Here is an 18722-nt window from a genome sequence, read left to right as displayed (position 1 = left end):
ACTAACAATTACAGGTCGTGACACTTTAAACAAGAAAAAATATAGGCTTCTGAAATAATACAACAAAAAAACTTGATTAGCAATGGAGAAATCAAGAAAAGAACCTCTAGGAATGCAATATTTTCTGAAAGATGATGAGGCATTATCTAGGTGAAAATGTGGAAGTGCAGTTCCAAGGGTAAAGACCTTGAGATAGGAAAAGCTTGGTGTGTTCAAGAAACTGAAAAAAAGACCAGGAGGATTAAAATCTGGCAAGTGAGGAGGAGGAAGAAGGCACAGGGTGAGGTGGAGAGGCATGCAGGGTTAAAATACACACACACACACACAGTTTTATACATGTGCTACAATATTTTGATTTTCCCCTAATTATAATAGGAGCTATTGAAAGCCTTTAACCAAGAAAGTGACAAGATTATATTTGTGTTTGAAGACAGTTACTCTGGGCTGCAGTTTAGAAAATACAGTAGAGTCTACTTAGGAGGCTAGTAGGATGTATGATACAATGATTACTTGGGTCAAAGTGGAGGTGACAAAAGTAGAGAAAGCAGAGATATTTGAGATACAGAATTGATAAGACTTTGTGTTGGATTAGATGCCATTGCAGAAGGAAGTATCAAGGATGACTCCCAGATTTTGGAATTGATAAGATAGAGTTCTCATTGATTTATTTTGAAACGTATTTAATTAGGAAAGGGGCAACTCTGTGTGTGTGTGTGTGTGTGTGTGTGTGTGTGTGTGTGTGTGTCTGTGTGTGTGTGTGTCTGTGTCTGTGTGTATGTGTGGTGTTGGGTAGAGAGAGATTAAGAATCTACTTGTGACCCATTAAGTTAGAGAAGCCTGTGACACATTCCAGTAGAGAATTGCTATGGATTGTTAGATAGGTGGTTCTGAAACTCAGAAGAAATATCTGTGCTGGAAATCTAAACAGGGAAGTTGTCTGTAAATGTATGCTACTTAAAGCCATGTAACTGGTTGAGGCCAACCAGGGATATAGCATATAGTGAGAAGGTCAGAACTTTTAGTTACTGCAGTATTCAGAGGCTGGCCAGTGGATGAGGGACTAGAAAAGAGATTGAGAACTAGTAACCAGAGAAGGATACTGAAAACCAACAGAGTGTGGTGTCAGAGAAGTCAAAAGGAGAGAGCTACCTTTTAAGACGGAGATCGAAACAGGGCAGTCATTATTTACCTTGTTGGGTAGTGTCGATTCTGTTCGGTTCATATGTCCCCATGTGACAGAGTTGAACTGTCTGTAGGGTTTTTCTTGGCTGTAATCTTTATGGAAGCAGATCTCCATCCTTTCGTTAACAGCCAAGCACTTAAGCATTGCACCACCAGGGCTTCTATTGTTTACCTTGTTGTTGTTGTGTGCTGTGGAGTCAATTCTGACTCATAGCAATCCAATAGGACAGCTTAGAATTGTCCCATAGTGTTTCCTAGGCTTAATCTTTATGGGAACAGACCGCTAAGTCTTTTCTCCCAAGGGGACACTGGTGGGTTCAAACCACTAACTTTTCAGTTAGCAGCCGAGCACTTCGCCATTGTGCCATTAGGCCTCATTATTTACCTTAGTAACATTTGAAATAAAACAATAAAAGTATAAGCCAGACTGAAGCAGGTTGAGGAAGAAAATGAGAAGTTAGAATGTGGAAATAACAAATGTAAAAGTTTGGTTGTGACAGAGAGATGCCGTCTGTGGAGAGAGATAAAATAATTTGGAACCATGGGAGATTTTCATTTCTTAAGGGTGATTTTAGAACAATTTTGCGTGCTGATGTGAATAATGAAATTGTGAAAATGTGCGGATGGAGAGAGAGAAAAAAGCCGTTGAGAAGGTGAATCTCATTGGATCTAGAGCTGGAATGAGAGGTTCTACTTTGCTAGGTTTCATCTTTGTCTTTTTTATAAAAGAGAGAGAAAGAAGAATATGGGAGAAGATGTAGACATGTTGGCACATCAAATGGCAAATGATGAGAGGAGTCTCTCTGATAGCTGCCCTCCCCCCCCCAATTTAATCCAAGGCCTGTCAATAGTTGAGGGTAAGGCAGGAATAGGAATCTGGATTGAAAAGCACTGAGACAGTCATTAAAATGTTTCTCTCCCTCTGGTTGTGAATTATAATTAAGCCACATAACATAAAATGGATGAATACTTAGAAATAATTTATTCCAACTTCATCTTTTCACAAGTAAGTGAACTTAAACCCAGAGAATGTATATAGCTGGTGAGGTGGAGAACCAGAACAAGAGTTCAAGTCCCTTAATTCCTAGTCTAACACTCTTTCCACAGATGCCTCAATATATTAAATATCCACAAAAGTGAGTGCTCAACCAAAAGGAAAATGCAGTTATCTAGCTATTGCCCCAAAATGAACAGGAATGATCTCCCAATTATTGGCACTGCTAAACTATGATGAAACTAAAATAAGAATTTTACAAGGTAACAGGGTTTACTCCCAGCTGGAAGTTCCAAGGAAAGTTTTCTACGGAAGTTTTGATGTGTTCTCTATGAGCAACTGGGAAATGGAAACTAATTTTTAAAAGCTAGCTAATATTTTCAAACTCACAAGTGCTTTTGATTGCTTTAGCAAAATGCCTTCAAGAAGACTCTCAAAACAGTTTCCAAAGCTCATTTATCAAGCTGTGTACATTTAAAGAGCTTAGACAGAGAATGTCAAAGTCCTGCAGTTAGGAAAGTTTGCAATCTGAGTGTTTTTTGTTTTTTTTTTTAATTCAATACACCGAACCCAAACCCAGTGCCTTTGAGTTGATTCCGACTCATAGTGAGCCTATAGGACGTAGTAGAACTGCCCCATAGAGTTTCCAAGGAGCGCCTTGTGAATTCGAACTGCTGACCCTCTGGTTAGCAGCCATAGCACTTAACCACTACGCCACCAGGGTTTCCATTCAATACACAGTAATCAAAATTAACAGTCAGGCTCAGTGCATGATTTGTCTGAAGTAATCATGAACAAATATATGTATACATATAGATGTATAAATATTATGCCTTCATTCAACACTGTTTAAAAAACTGTATATACCACTTATTATTGATAGTGAGCCAAGTTTACTAGTGTGAAGTTAAGAAATTAAAATATCAGTATGAAATGTAAGCAATATTCCTTTATACCTCAGTAATTTATACTTCAGATAAAGGCTTTTATCAAAGAAACAGTTACTTTTCAAGAAAGAAGGGTAACTTTAACTCATAATTTTGCTAAAGTCTTCTCAACTATAGCCAAGGGGTATCATCAAACATTTAGGCCCTCAGACCTTCAGAGTAATCTTTTAGAGAGACATAAGGAATTAATGAAATAGCAAGGTGAAAATACTTGAAACATTAAATCCCAAGTACCTTTACAAAGTCAAGACATCTACAGCTAAATTAAAATATGCAAGTTTGGGAGACATTAGGCAATGGGTAACCAGGAATTTTAGGAAGGCAAGAGAGTAAATTGCCTCTAGAGCTCTCACACAACTGAAATTAACTACTCTAGGAAAGCATTGCACCTCCTGAACGATATCTGGAAGGAAGCTTACTTTTTTCTTGACTTGTGCCCATTACTAAAATAGAGCTTCATCTATATTTGCACAGTCTAATATAATAGTTACTCATATGCAAGTTCAAGTTAAAACTGAAGAAAATTTGAACAAGTCAATGAAAGCCAAAGTACAACCTTGAGTATATCCTACCTGAGTTTAGACACCATCTCAAGAATAGATATGACACGTTGAACACTAATGATCGAAGACCAGACAAGTTGTGGAATGACATCAAGGACGTCATACATGAAGAAAGCAAGAGGTCCTTAAAAAGACAGGAGAGAAAGCAAAGACCTAAATGAATGTCAGAAGAGACTCTGAAACTTGCTCTTGAACATCAAGTAAAAAAAAAAAGCTAAAGCAAAAGGAAAAAATGTCAAAGTAACAGAACCGAACAGAAGATTTCAAAGGGCAGCTGAAGAAGACAAAGTAATATGGTGACTTGTGCAAAAATGTGGAGGTAGAAAACCAAAAGGGAAGAACATGCTCAGCATTTCTCAAGCTGAAAGAACTGAAGAAAAAATTCCAGCCTCGAGTTGCAATACTGAAGGATTCTATGGAGAAAATATTAAACAACTCAGGAAGCATCAAAAGATGATGGAAGGAATACACAGAGTCACTATACCAAAAAGAATTGGTGGACATTCAACCATTTCAGGAACCCATGGTACTGAATGAAGAAGTCGAAGTTGCACTGAAGGCATTAGTGAAAAACATGGCTTCAGGAATTGACAGAATACCAGCTGAGATGTTTCAACAAGGATACAGCGCTGGAAGTGCTCACTTGCCTATGCCAAGAAATTTGGAAGACAGCTACCTGGCCAACTGACTAGAAGAGATCCATATTTATGCCTATTCCTAAGAAATGTGATCTAACATAATGTGGAAATTATTGAACAATATCATTGAGATCACATGCAAGCAAAATTTTGCTGGAAATCATTCAAAAGTGGCTGCAGCAGTATATTGACAGGGAACTGCCAGAAATTCAAACCGAATTTAGAAGAGGACATGGAACCAGGGGTATCATTGCTAATGTAAGATGGATCTTGACTGAGAGCAAAGAATACCAGAAAGAAGTTTACCTGTGTTTCATTGACTATGCAAAGGCATTCGGCTGTGTGGATAATAACAAATTATGGATAATTTTTTGGAGAATGGGAATTCGAGAGCACTTAATCGTGCTCATGAGAAATCTGCACATAGATCTAGAGGCAGCCATTCGAACAGAACGAGGGGATACATGTGATTTAAAATCAGGAAAGGTATGCATCAAGGTTGCATCTTTTCACCATGTCTGGTCAACCTGTATGCTGAGCAAATAATCCAAGAAGCTAGACTATATGAAGAAGAAGGCAGCATCAGGATTGAAGGAAGACTCATTAACAAGGTGCATTATGCAGATGACACAACCTTGCTTACTGAAAGTGAAGAGGACTTGAAGCACTTACTGATGAAGATCAAAGACCACAGCCTTCAATATGGATTATACCTCAACAGAAAGAAAACAAAAATCCTCACAACTGGACTAGTAAGCATCATCATGATAAACAGGGAAAAGATTGAGGTTGTCAAGGATTTCATTTTACTTGGATCCACAATGAACACCCAAGGAAGCAGCAGTCAAGAAACCAAAAGATGCATAGCATTGGGCAAATTGGCTGCAAAAGACCTTTTTAAAGTGGTGAAAAGCAGAGATGTCACCTTGAGGGCTAAAGTGAGCCTGACCCAGGCCATGGTGTTTTCAATTGCCTCATATGCATGCAAAGGCTGGACAATAAGTAAGGAAGACCAATTAAGACTTGATGCCTTTGAATTGTGGTGTTGGCAAAGAATATTGAGTATACCATGGACTGCCAAAAGAACAAACAAATCTGTCTTGGAAGAAGTGCAGCCAGAATACTCCTTAGAAGCAAGGATGGCGAGACTATGTTTCACATACTTTGGACTTATTATCAGGAGGGATCAGTCCATGGAGAAGAACATCATGCTTGGAATATTAGAAGGCCAGCGAAAAAAAGGAAGACCCTCAACGAGATGCACTGACACAGTGGCTGCAACAATGGGCTCAAGCATAGTAACAATTGGGAGGATGGTGCAGGATGGGGGATCATTTTGTTCTGCTATGCTTAGGGTCGCTATGAGTTGGAACTGACTCCACAGGACCTAGCAACAACAACAGCAATATAGTAGTCACTAGCCACATGTGGAAACCCTGATGCCATAGTGGTTAAGAGCTATAGCTGCTAATCAAATGGCTGGCAGTTTGAATCTACCAGATGCCCCTTGAAAACCCTATGGCACAGTTCTACTCTGTCCTTTAGGGTCTCTATGGATCAGAATCAACTTGAAGGCAATAAGTTGTTTTTTTTAGCCACCTGTAGCTATTGAGCACTTTAAATGTGAGTGGGTGTTCTGAATTAAGACATGGTTTTACATGCAAAAACTGGACAATGAACAAGGAGGATCAAAGAAGAATTGATGGATTTGAATTACGGCATTGGTGAAGAATATTGAATATACCATGTCTGCCAGAAGAATGAACAAATCTGCCCTGGAAGAAGTAGAGCCAGAATGCTCCTTAGAAACGAGGATGGTGAGAACTTGTCCCACTACTTTGGACATGTTTCTGGAGGGATCAGTCTCTGGAGAAGGACATCATGCTTGGCAGAGTACAGGGTCAGCTAAAAAGAGGAAGGCCCTTAACGAGGTGAATTGACACAGTGGCTGCAACGACTGGCTCAAACACAGAAATTATTGTAAGGATGGTGCAGGACCAGGCAGTGCTTCATTCTGTTGTACATAGGGCTGCTATGAGTTGGAACCAACTGAAGGCACCTAACAACAACAGCAACACAAGTAATACATGAATTCAAGGTTTCAAAGACTAAGGATGAAAAAATTTAATATATCTCCAAACATTTTATATTGATTAAATGTAGAAATGATACTATTTTGAACATATTGGGCTAAATAAAATATTAATTTCACTTTTTTCTTCTTTAATGTGACTACTAGCAAATATAAAGTTACCTATGTGGCTCGAACTTGTGGCTTACATTGGATTTCTATTGGACAGTTCAAATCTAGATACTTTTTGATCAACAGAAGTAATTAGCTCGTTAGGAAACTCTTCTTTGTTTTCTTTTTCCTAAAGATATGAACTATATATAGGAAAAGGTTTTAACGGAATTTGAGCTATTAGTAAACTGGGCGGGCTGAATTGGCTTTGTTGGCTAGTAGAGGCACCAGAAACAGCTGAGTGTAACTGCAGCATTTCCTGAAGTGGACATACAAGTTACCTTTGGAACAGGCCATTGACATGTGTTTATTTACGGTGAAATTCAAGTCTCTGTGTGACTTTTTTAAAGGGATTTCAAATACCACCTGGCCAATACCAAAAGTGTTTGTTGGAGAGGAGGCTTTTTCACACTTCTTTGTGATTGTTATTAGGTGCCCTTGAGTCTATTTTTGACTCAGAGTAACCGCATGTGACAGGGTAGAACTGCCTCATAGGGTTTTCTTGGCTGTAATCTTTCTGGGATCAGATAACCAGTTCTTTTTTCCAAGGAGCCACTGGATATGTTTGAACTGCCAACCTTTCAGATAGCAGCCAAGTTCTTAACCATTGCATCACCGGTGCTCCTTCTTCCTGCTTCTACTAACCTGAAATTAATTCACCCATCCATGCATTCATTCATCCGTTCATCAACAAATATTCATTGAACTTTTTGTATGCGTCAGGTCCTAGGTTGGTACTAAAGGCTTAAAGATTTTAAAAAAAAAAAAAGCTTAAAAAGCTGTCCCTGACTAGGAGGAGTTCAAAATATTTTGGAGTGACAGATATATAATAATTACAATGAAATTGGATCATTGCATCTGTAATGGTTAAGGTTGTGTGTCAACTTAGCTGGGCCATGATCCTCAGTGATTTGATAGTCATATGATGGTATGATCACTTCCACAGTGAAATTTGATATTATGTGATCATCTCCATGATGGGATCTGCTGTGAGTAGCTAATTGGTTGAAAGGGAGTTTCCTTGGGCATGTGGCCTGCATTGAATATAAGTGGATATTCTGGCAAGGCTTGCGGGCATTTGCTTGTTCTGGATCCTGCAGCTGGCTACTGTTCATCTGATCTCCAGTTCTTGGGACTTGAGCTAGCAGCTTACCTGTGGTCTTGTCAGTCTATCTTTCGGATTCATCAAACTTCATAGCCTGTGAAGAGGAGCCCTGCTCTCCAACCTGCTGATCTAGGGTTTGCCAGCCCCTATGGCTACATGCATCAGGAGAAGCTTGACCCACAGACTTGGGATGTTCCCTCCTCTGCATCCTCGTGAGCCATTCCCTTGATATAAATCTCTGTGTGTGTGTATATATATGCTTACTGGTTTTGCTTCTCTAGAGAACCCAGCCTAAGACAGCATCTATGTTATAATAGACATGAATGTAATATGTCTATTATATGTAATATGTAATAGTCCAACTAGGAATGGATAGAGGTCTTGAAGAAGACTTCACAAATAAAGTTAATGTTTAACTAATCTTTGACATTTAAGAAGAATTTTTTAATAGGAAGGGAGAAAATAAACATTGAGTACTTTCCATATGCTGGTGGCTTAGTGGTTAAAAGCTCAGCTGCTAACCAAAAGGTTGGCAGTTCGAATCCACCAGCCACTCCTTGGAAATCCTATAGAGCAGTTCTACTCTGTCCTATAGGGTCACTATGAGTCTGAATTGACTCGACGGCAAAGGGTTTGATTTTTTTGTTTTTTTCTCTGTCCTCAAGCCAAAGCTAATCGCGCTCACATAGATTGTGTCTTTTATTGCCATAATCACATCACATTAGTACAACTATACTCATTATTCTATAGAGAATGGGGAAATGAAGATGTTTAAATGACACGTTCAGTATTAGAGAGCTGTGATGTATGGCATGGTAGATACTAGTGTAATAAAAAAAGCAGCTTAAAAAAATAGTGGGAAAAAAAATAAAGCCACCATGAAATCCAACATCTTCTTTTTAACAAACAGCCTAGAAACCTGAATTGACCTGCCTAACATAAGTAAGGTCCCTGGGTAATGAAAACAGTTAAGTGCTAGACTACTACAGAAATTTTGGCAATTTGAACACACCTAGATGCCCCTCAGGAGACAGCCCTGGAAATCTGCTTCTGCAAGGTCACAGCCTTGAAAACCCTATGGAGCACAGTTGTACTCTGCACACATGGGGTTGCTATGAATCTAAATGGACTCGAGGGCAGGTAACAACAATATAAGTATACAGCACAGGGAGACTAAATGGTTGTCTAAGTTTTGTTATAAAGGGTAGAACTTTATTGTCAATAGTACATGGCCATAACTAGTTGGTTGACAAGCTGTTAGCCCATGACTCCAGTAAAAAATTCTGTCAGAAGCTGTATTTTGATAAGAGCATGCATCAAACCCTACTCATAATTCGCTGCAAAATTTCAGTTCATCTGTACAAGATTCCTTTCTGTATTCTACTAGTTAGAGTTGCAATGATAATATTACTGATATTCTTATCACATAGTTTCCTCCTTTGTGAAATTCTGATGATGATTCTCCCCCTTCCCCCCCCTCCTCCATCTTTGCTTTCCTAAATGTTTGTTCCTTTAAGAGGACTGATCTTATCAAAGTAGTCATTGTAATACAAAACCTCAAGATGTATACCCAACCCCAGTGCCGTCGTCGTCGAGTCCATTCCAACTCATAGGGACAGAATAGAACTGGCCCATAGAGTTTCCAAGGAGCGCCTGGCGGATTCGAACTGCCAACCCTTTGGTTAGCAGCCGTAGCACTTAACCACTATGCCACCAGGGTTTCCCAAGATGTATAGGACCCTTATTGTTGTTGTTAGTTGCTGTTGAGTGGATTCCTACTCAAAGAGATTCCATGTACGTCAGAGTAGAACTACTCTGTAAGGTTTTCAAGGCTATAGCCTTTCAAAAGCAAATTGCCGGGCATGTCTTCCAAGGAGCCTCTGGATGGGTTTGAACCACAAAACTTCTGGCTGGTAGTCAAGCATTTAGCCATTTGCACCACTCAGGGATCCCTACTAAAGAATGGAAAGGCCAAAAATTAACTAAATATATATACATATTATTGCATATTCACATGTACTTGCTTTTACGTATCAGTGACGGCAAACCGTTTTAATGGTGTTTATGTAATGAATGGGTAAATAACCTGGAAGATATTGCTCTGAATCTTACATCATGTAACAAAATAAATTCTAGCTGGGTTAAAGAGTTAAATAAAAAAGAAAGCCATAAAGATTTAGAAATTAATAAAAGTTGATGTTTATTTGATTTCAGAATGGCCGACGCCTTTCTAAACATAAACACATAAATGGAGGCCTTGTCAGAAAAGTCTAGTAGATTTGCAAACATGGAAAATGTATACAGCCCATAAAAAGATGCACATGAGGTCCTATGAGAAAGCATAAAAAAAGATGGAATCACATCTGGTCAGAGAGGATTTGAGATCGGCCCTGGAGATTATGTAAGAAGAATAATGAAACTTTCCAAGTAAAAAAATGGAATGAGCAAAAATGGACAAACTGAAAAAATGCAGTCCATTTTGGTGGTAGGATACCAGCAGGAGGCCAGTTGGAAAGCTAGGACCATCAATCTGGACCCCGATGCCAAGCCAAGGAGTTTGGGGTGGCACTGGAAAAAAAAATTTGAACAAAGGAAAGAGGTTAAAAAAAAAACTCATGCTTAGAAAGAATTTAAGGCAAGGAGTCTATTTAGAAGGCTATTAAATAATCCAGGTGAGGGCTAGCAAGGGCCTGAGTGAAATAAAGATTCATTGTGAATCTAGAATTAACAGTACACAATAATTGATTTGGTGGGAATGATAGGAATAAGGGGGAAAAATCAAAAGTGTCTCTAAGCTTTGAGAGAATAGAAGTAACTGTGGTAGAAATAGGAAAATGATGAGTAGAAGCAGTTTTGAGACTCATTTTATGAGTTTCTGCAGCTGACAATATCCTGGCTGGGTTGCTTTCATTGATTCCTACGTATCTGGCTGTGTACACTGTGAATTGCAGAATGATTGTAGGCTGAGCTAAAAATAGACAAAGCTTTCATGATGGCCAACATCCTGTGCTATGCTCTGGTCTAATGAAGTACGGGCCCACTTTAGACATGACATTTTGCTTTGAAATATCACATGCAGAGGCAAATCCTATTGCAAACACTTAGGAGACTTCCCCTGCATCAAATAAAAAATGATGTATTTGATAATGATTTTCTAGAAGCTCATCCACTTACAAGCCCTGAAGCCTTGCTAATTGCAGCTCAGCATATTTGAGCCAAAGGTTGAAGGGAATAATAGTACCCAAATCCCTGAGCATATATTGATGTGATATGGGCAAAGCAGCTCCATGGAGGAAAAATGTGAGTATTCCAAAACAAACACATGCACGGTCTTGGCGTAAGCTAAAATTCTGTAAATGAGAAAAAACAACAAATGTGTAAAATGTTCTTTGTAATTCCTCTCAGGAATTGTGGTACTGCTCTGTACACATCAGATGCACAAAAATTATGCAGTTTTAATTATTATTATTAATGGACCACTTCTCTGTACACATCAGATGCTTCACATTATGCAGTTTTAATAATAATTATTAATAGCTCCATTTATCTATGGCTTATTGGGTATAAGAAATTATAACAAGCACATCATAAGCATTATCTCATTCATCTTTTTAACAACCCTGTATAATAAACATTAACATGCTTGTAGTGGTATATCCTAGGAGTCCCTGGGTGGTGCAAATGGTTTACATGCTTGACTGTTAACCAAAAAGTTGGAGGTTCGAGCATACCCGGGAATGGCCTTGAAAGAAAGGCCCTGTGATCTACTTCCCCAAAATCAGCCATTAAAAACCCTGTGGAGCATAATTGTACTCTGACACACATGGGGTCGCCATGGGCTGGAGTTGACTCTAGGGCAACTGGTCACTGGTTAGTGGTATATGCATTATACAGATGGGGAAGTCGAGATTCAGGGAGCTGAACCAAAAACCCATTGTCATTGCTTCGATTCCAACTCATAATGACCCCGTAGGACAGAGCAGAACTGCCCTATAGGGTTTCCAAGGAGCCACTGGTGGATTCAAACTGCCAACCTTTTGGTTAGCAGCCAAGCTCTTAACCACTGCACCACCAGGGCTCTTTGGAGAGCTGAAGTAGCTGGTAAAGTCTTACCAGTATGTGCCACAGCCACATGCCTGCCTGACTCCAAAGTCTGTACTTTTAAACATTAAGCTATACTCCTCCCATTTCTTTAAAGCCCTGACTGTAAAGGACAGTGCTGATTTCTTTATTGAAGTCCTTACTGGACAGGGCTTATCGATTAACTCATGGTAAGAAGTGTCCTGGAGCAAAAATATGACACCTCTGAATCGAAATCAATTCAAGGGAAAAGGTTTTGGTTTTTTTTTTTTTCTTTCTTTTGGTTTTAGTACTTTAAAATACCCAGCAGGTTAACATCAAAAGCCATTGTAGACACCTTTCTCTCAATTGTCATTTTCTTCAGCTAGCTGATACACAACCATGATAGTATTTCTCTTGTCAGAGGAAACAGATTATTTTCTCTTCCAGTATTTCTATTTCCTCTTCTTGTGGCTTGACAGAAAAACCATGACACCCTGTTTCTTCATGGTTCTACACTAAAAACCAAGACAAAATAACCGTAATGTTTTTTCCTCTAGTTAAATGGTTTCTCTAACTCTTTTTCCCCAAGGAATCAGGGCAAAATTTTGAATTGCATTGCGTTTTTAATCATTCCTGTTAACTTGGTCCAAGTGTTACAGCTTAATCTTCACAGGCAACTTTGAATACCAAATACTTTCCAAGGAAATGAGCTTTGGAAAATTGTAGCCTTTAAAACAAATATTTAAAATCACATAATACACAATTTTTCCTCCTTTAGAAAGTCTGAAGCAGTATTCACTCTACAAGCCTCAATTTATTTCTGGGTTGGTAATGTTATATTTACTGAGTTCTGTAAAATATACAGCTGTCTGTACAGAAAGGAACTGGGTAATGGATAGTGTTTGTTTACAGACTTCAAAACCTTGTAGAACCCATATATTTTTATCACTGCTATTCTATTAAAAATTAGGGAGTAGAAAATGGCCTGGAATAGACAAGAAAGACCAGAGGGCCACTGAAAAATAACTACCACCTCACAGCAATATTCCATTAGTTGAAGGTTGATGTGTAAATATGTTCTTCTGAGATACAAATAACTGTAAGGATGACAAACATTATGGAACAGGCATAATGATGATTAGGGACTTCAGCTGTCTGGAAAATTTGCTGTAAAGAAACCTGACTGAAAGAAGGAAGTCTGCCAATTTCTTGATTTGCTTTCCAGACAATTCCATTGCTGACACTTTTCTGAGAATGAGAGAGAGAGAGAGAGAACAACAATTGGAAGGGGGTAAGCAGGAAAAATATCGAGGAATCAAAGGATGTTTGGACAAGAGAAGAAAAGACATGGGGTTAACGATGCACTTGTTTCAAAATATGAAAAATATATAAAAACAGGGATAAAGGCTTTAAGGTTAATGAAAGAAAGAAGATTCTAGCAATCAGAATTACTTAAAGATGAAAAAGACTGCCTCTTGTCACGCAAGGAATTTAAGTAATACAGCAATGTTGGGTGAGTTATAACTGATTCATTAAGCTCCTAGTTTCCACTGCAGCAGGCTGATCTTAGCCCCAGTAAGTTGGAGAATTATTTCCAAATGTTGTTTATTCGGAAGTAGAAAAAATGGACGGGAGAGGGAAGGAGGGTAAATAGAAGAGAAGAATCTGGAGGAGCTGTTATCTCAAGGACATTGCACAATTCTCTGGATTCTTACCAAGGTTTTTTCCGACATATGCGTAAAGCAAGATACACGATATTTTCCTTTTATGGATAGTAATTTTTTATGTACAATCCCCACCCAGGTTATAGGTTAGATTTTAAACAGATGCCTTTGGAGAGTCTGTGAATTAACTCAAAGAAATCATTCACTTGGTGGGAATTAATGGCCAGCAAGTGAGATATTTTGGTTGACTGTATCATACTTACAGGTAGGTCCCACTCCACTTTGAAGAAGGATTGCCTCTGCTGGCTTACTTTCCCATCTGGTTCCTGTGCACTAACACGTCAAACTGCAAAAACCATAGACCAATAATTTAAGCAAATTTCAGGGAATATTAAATTAAATATCTTGTATTATTTTATATAAGTTTACTGTACAGAATTGGGATAATGCAAAAAATATAAATGACACTGAAGCCATCAATAATTCCACCACTCAGAGATAACCACTGTTTACCTTTTGGCATGTTGGCCTTGGTGTCGTATGTAAGTAAATAATAATTTCTGCAATATGAGAACAAATGTACATATAGTTTGAAATTCTGCTGTTTTTTTAAAATATAAAATAGTGTTAATTAGCATCCTCCACATGTCTGTCTGTTTGTCGTACTGTGGTGGCTTGTGTGTTGCCATGATACTAGAAGCTTTACCACTGGTATTTCAAACAGCAGCAGAGTCACCCTTGGCAGACAGGTTTCAGCGAAGCTTCCAGACTTAAGAGAGACTATGAAGAAGAATCTGGCAGTCTACTTCTGAAAAAATTGTCCAGTGAAAACCTTATGAATAGCAGTGGAACATTGTCAGATGGATTATGGCTGAAATCAAAGAATATCGGAAAAATATTTACCTGCGTTGTATTGACTATGCAAAGGCACTCAACTGTGTAGATCTTAACAAATTATGGATAACGTTGTGAAGAATGGGAATTCCAGAATACCTAATTGTGCTCATGAGGAACCTGTACTTAGACCAAGAGACAGTTGTTCAAACAGCACAGGGAATACTGCGTGGTTTCAAATGAGGAAAGGTATGCATCGGGGTTATATCCTTTCACCGTACCTATTCAATCTGTGTGCCGAGCAAATAAGCCAAGAAGCTAGACTATATGAAGAAGAAGGCAGCATCAGGACTGGAGGAAGACTCATTAACAGCCTTCGACACACAGATGACGCAACTTTGCTTGCTGAAAGTGAAGAGGACTTGAAGCACCTACTGATGACGATCAAAGACCACAGCCTTCAGTATGGATTACACCTCAACACAAAGAAAACAAAATCCTCACAACTGGACCATTAAGCATCATCATGATAAATGGAGAAAAGATTGAAGTTGTCAAGGATTTCACTTTACTTGGATCCACAAACAGTACCCATAAAAACGGCAGTCAAGAAGTCAAATGACACATTGCGTTGGACAAATCTGCAAAAGACCTCTTTAAGTGTTAAAAAGCAAAAGTCACTTTAAGGACTAAGGTGTGCCTGACCCAAGCTATGGTGTTTTCAATTGCCTCACATGCGTGAGAAAAAAAAAAAAATTTTTAAGCTGGACAACAAATAAAGAAGAATGCAGAATTGATGCCTTTGAATTATGATGCTGGTGAACGATATTGAATGTACCATGGAATTCCAGAAGAACAAACAAATCTGCCTTGGAAGAAGTACAGCCAGAATTCTCCTTAGAAGCAAGGATGGCGAGACTTCATCTCACATACTTTGAACATGTTATCAGAAGGGACCAGTCCCTGGAGAATGACATCATGCTTGGTAAAGTAGAGGGTCAGCAAAAGAGTGGAAGACCCTCAACGAAATGCATTGACACAGTGGCTACAACAATAGACTCAAGGATATCAATGATTGTGAGGATGGCGCAGGACCGGGCAGTATTTCTTTCTGTTGTACATAGACAAGATCACTGTAAGTAGGAACTGACTCGAAAACACCTAACAACAACAACAAATTTCTTAGCATTTCATCATGGCCTGCCATAGCTAGGAGAACATGAATTTTAAGGGCTAATTTTTAGGATTTCTTTTGTCTGTCTTCTTTTGGACAGTTCCATATAACTATTTAAGATAGATAATTATCTACACCTTAATGCCACAGCTCTCTTTAGTAGACCACTTCAACTTCCTACCTACTTTTAAAGCTAAACAAAATATATTCTTTGTCACCCAAAAGTCATTTATTCTTATCTCTTTATTGAAGAGTTGAGCATTCTTAGACTTTACATATTCCCTTTTTGCTTGAAAATTAGAAGTCTTCCTTAAGTGCTTCTTCCCTTAGACAGGATAATACCATTACCAGAGAGCCAATATGAGACAATGAATGCACACACGCTTTGGAGTTAGACGTTTCTGAATTTGTATCCGGACTTTGGCATTTATTAGCTGAATTACCATAGAGCGATCACTTTAACTTCTCTGAACCTCAGTTTCTTCTTCTGTAAACTGGACTCGTTGTCTGGGTTGAGAGAAAATGCTTGAAGTTCTTTGCAAACCCATAATAACATGTTGATCTCAATGATTGTGAAGTTCCCATATATTTCTAGTTTGATAAGCTCTTCTATCCATTCTTTCCAAGCTCTGTCATCACTCTGTTTTGGTAAGCTGCACAATGCACACCTCCAAAGCTGTAATATCTAATGGAGGAAATGTTTTATTATTATTAACATCATTATCATTCTGTATGGTCTTTCTTCTAAAGGGAAATCCAAGAACCTTAATTTAGGAGAGGCAGGAGAACATTGCCTGAGTGATATACAAGGCACATAATATTAATAATAGTAGTAAATATACATAAAATATGAGCCAGTGAAAACAAAAGTAATAGATAAAAAGATAATTAATTGAAGGGAGAATCCTCTTAAAAAATCATGCCCAGCTAAAGACCAGTATGTTAGTTGTAAATTGGAAAACAACCCTGCCGATGAATTGGTGGCTACTGCCACCAAGTGGTAAGAAAATGCTTCTTCAGAGAATAGAATACGATGACCCTTAGGGGAAAATATTCTCTCATCCCAACTTAGTAATTACCTGTAGACTTGAGTTTATTCCACCCAATCCCACGGCGTCATACCTGCCCAACATCAACTTCATTAAATGCCAAACTGCCTTTGGTTTGTATTACCACACTTCCAAAATGTCCCTCAGTCAAAACAGAAAATTGGGAACAGACTTTTATCTCTGTCCTAGGAGTTTCCTTTAGTATGGAAAGGGAAAGGACATATAACTGCAATGAATGCTGAGAGAGTTGGGGTAAAATCATATTGGAAGATCCTAAATAAGCTCATCCTCCAGAGTTAGAAAGACCTTTGTTTGATTACAAACTATGACACTTACCTGCTCTATAATGTGAAAAAAAAAAAAAAAAGTTCTGAGAGTCAATTTCCCCAGCTGAGATACTGGGGTTAAATTAGAGAATATATATAAAAGGCTTCTAGCAAGTGCTCAACAAATGTTAAGCCATCCTTTTATTATTATATCTATTATACTACATTCTCCTTCCCCAAACATAAAGAAATATTTCTTTATTAAGACTATTATTAACATAATTTAGTCTAACCCTAAAGAGGTACAAGCTAAGAAGGTAAAAATCATCTCAACAACAAACCTTGCCTTCTGCGATAGGAATAGTCAATAATTTTCCTAGTTCCGATGAGAGGACGGTTGTGAAAAGACAGGAGTGAAGAAATCCTCTGAGTTCTCAATCTAGTTCAGGCAGCAATTCCTTCCTGCTGAGCTGCTGAGCAAGGAAAACAAGCCCCGTTTCAGCTCCCCTAACTCACACAGTGCTATACAGAGCATGAATTACTTAATGCTTTGGGAGAGTGACCTAAAATATAAAATACATATGTAGGTGCCAATTATAATTTTTTGCACTAGGAGCCATAAAAAGTCATCTATTATTAACCTTACATAAAAAAAAAAAAAAAGGTAAAAATAACGTGGCTGTTTCTCCTGTTGCAGCAAACTGTTACCTGGCGTTATATATGCAGTAGCCTCAGTAACCGGTACATCTACATATACCTTTATACATTGACTTGGCTGATTTATGCTCACAATTACAAGCAGCCTAGGACACTGCAGGAGCCTAAAATGCCTTCTAAATCATCAGAGATAGATTGCATAGTGCCATATGCATGTCACTGTATCACTGCACTTTGACAATTGATCATCTAGCCCTGTGCTCACTTAATAGTTACCACGATGTCAATGTATCTTATAGGCTCCTAATTTAATCCCTTGCCAGAATTGTACCAACCCTAACTTTTGCATCTCTGACAGGTGGTCATTCAACCAATCACCAAACAATTCCAATCAAAGGGATCACGTTTACCTTTTGAGGAATCCAAGCTCCTTTGCGGACAGGTCTATTTGTTAGAAAATTTTTCCTGGTACTGCGATGAAGTCTCCCTCCATGTAACACCTATTCATTGTTCTGGGTTCTAGTACGAGGTCCAAAAGTAGTAGACAACATTTTTGATTACCCCACATTTCCCAAAGGATGGAATTTTTGGCAGTACTGGGTTTAAGCTATAAATATGCAGGTCCTGTAGCATGAAACATACCTGTTTTGTGTAGCTTATCTTTCAGCAATCATGTAATCTCGTAAGCAGGTATTTTATGACCTCAGTATTTCAAAATAAACAAAAGACAGATCCTCTGATTTACACATATCTGGCTAGGAAGCAGGGGAAAATAAAACTGCACAGCAGTCCCCATTTTTATTAAAATTACCCACAGAAAACTCCAAAGGATGATTTCAAGTGGGAGCGAATGAGCACAGAAGTGGCCTCCGGGCCTTTGGATCCTAAAGTCTGTTATCCTCTTGGGATCCCCAGTCATGAGCCCTTCAGACAGGATGTGGGATGGAACAGGGCCTGCATATCGGATGAGTCAGGCACCAGAAAAGGGACCACTGTCACATGTCTTACAATGTCATTGTTATTTTTTTCTCTCGTGTCCATTTGTTTTCTAGCAAAGTTCCTTTGAAAATATCAGCTTATTTTAGTTGTGTTAAGGGGACAAATAGGAAGCTATTTATTTTATGTTTGGTTTTGTCCGTAACTGGGCTAGAGAAACAGAGACGCTGGTGAGGTTAAGTGTGACAGTGAACGTGGGGAAGAAGAGAGAAGAATCTAAAGGACAGGTTAAACTACAGCGACAGGCATGCTTGTATAGCTGTCCTTCCCACCACCGGGAAAACGTTATGATTCCTTTGTTAAAAAGGATATTTCTTCACAAGCTGTTTCTAATATTCTTAGAACGAAT

General features: G+C 38.6%; 1 protein-coding gene and 1 long non-coding RNA gene across 2 annotated transcripts in view; one reads left to right on the top strand and one right to left on the bottom strand.

Moving 5' to 3' along the window:
• Positions 1-18722, top strand: part of TMEM196 (transmembrane protein 196) — a 56683-nt gene that overhangs the window by 13151 nt on the left and 24810 nt on the right. The window lies entirely within an intron of this gene.
• On the bottom strand, positions 14984-18666 carry LOC111749718 (uncharacterized). Its single transcript, XR_002784913.2, has 4 exons — positions 18020-18666; positions 17788-17896; positions 17062-17193; positions 14984-16090 (listed from the first exon to the last, which is right to left on the bottom strand). It is a non-coding gene; the product is annotated as an uncharacterized LOC111749718 (long non-coding RNA).

The sequence above is a fragment of the Loxodonta africana genome, chromosome 8, assembly GCF_030014295.1.
Source record: "Loxodonta africana isolate mLoxAfr1 chromosome 8, mLoxAfr1.hap2, whole genome shotgun sequence".
Classification (NCBI taxonomy): Eukaryota; Metazoa; Chordata; class Mammalia; order Proboscidea; family Elephantidae; genus Loxodonta; species Loxodonta africana.
The sequence above is the reverse complement of the archived record's forward strand: the minus strand, read 5'-3'. Positions and strand labels throughout refer to the sequence as shown.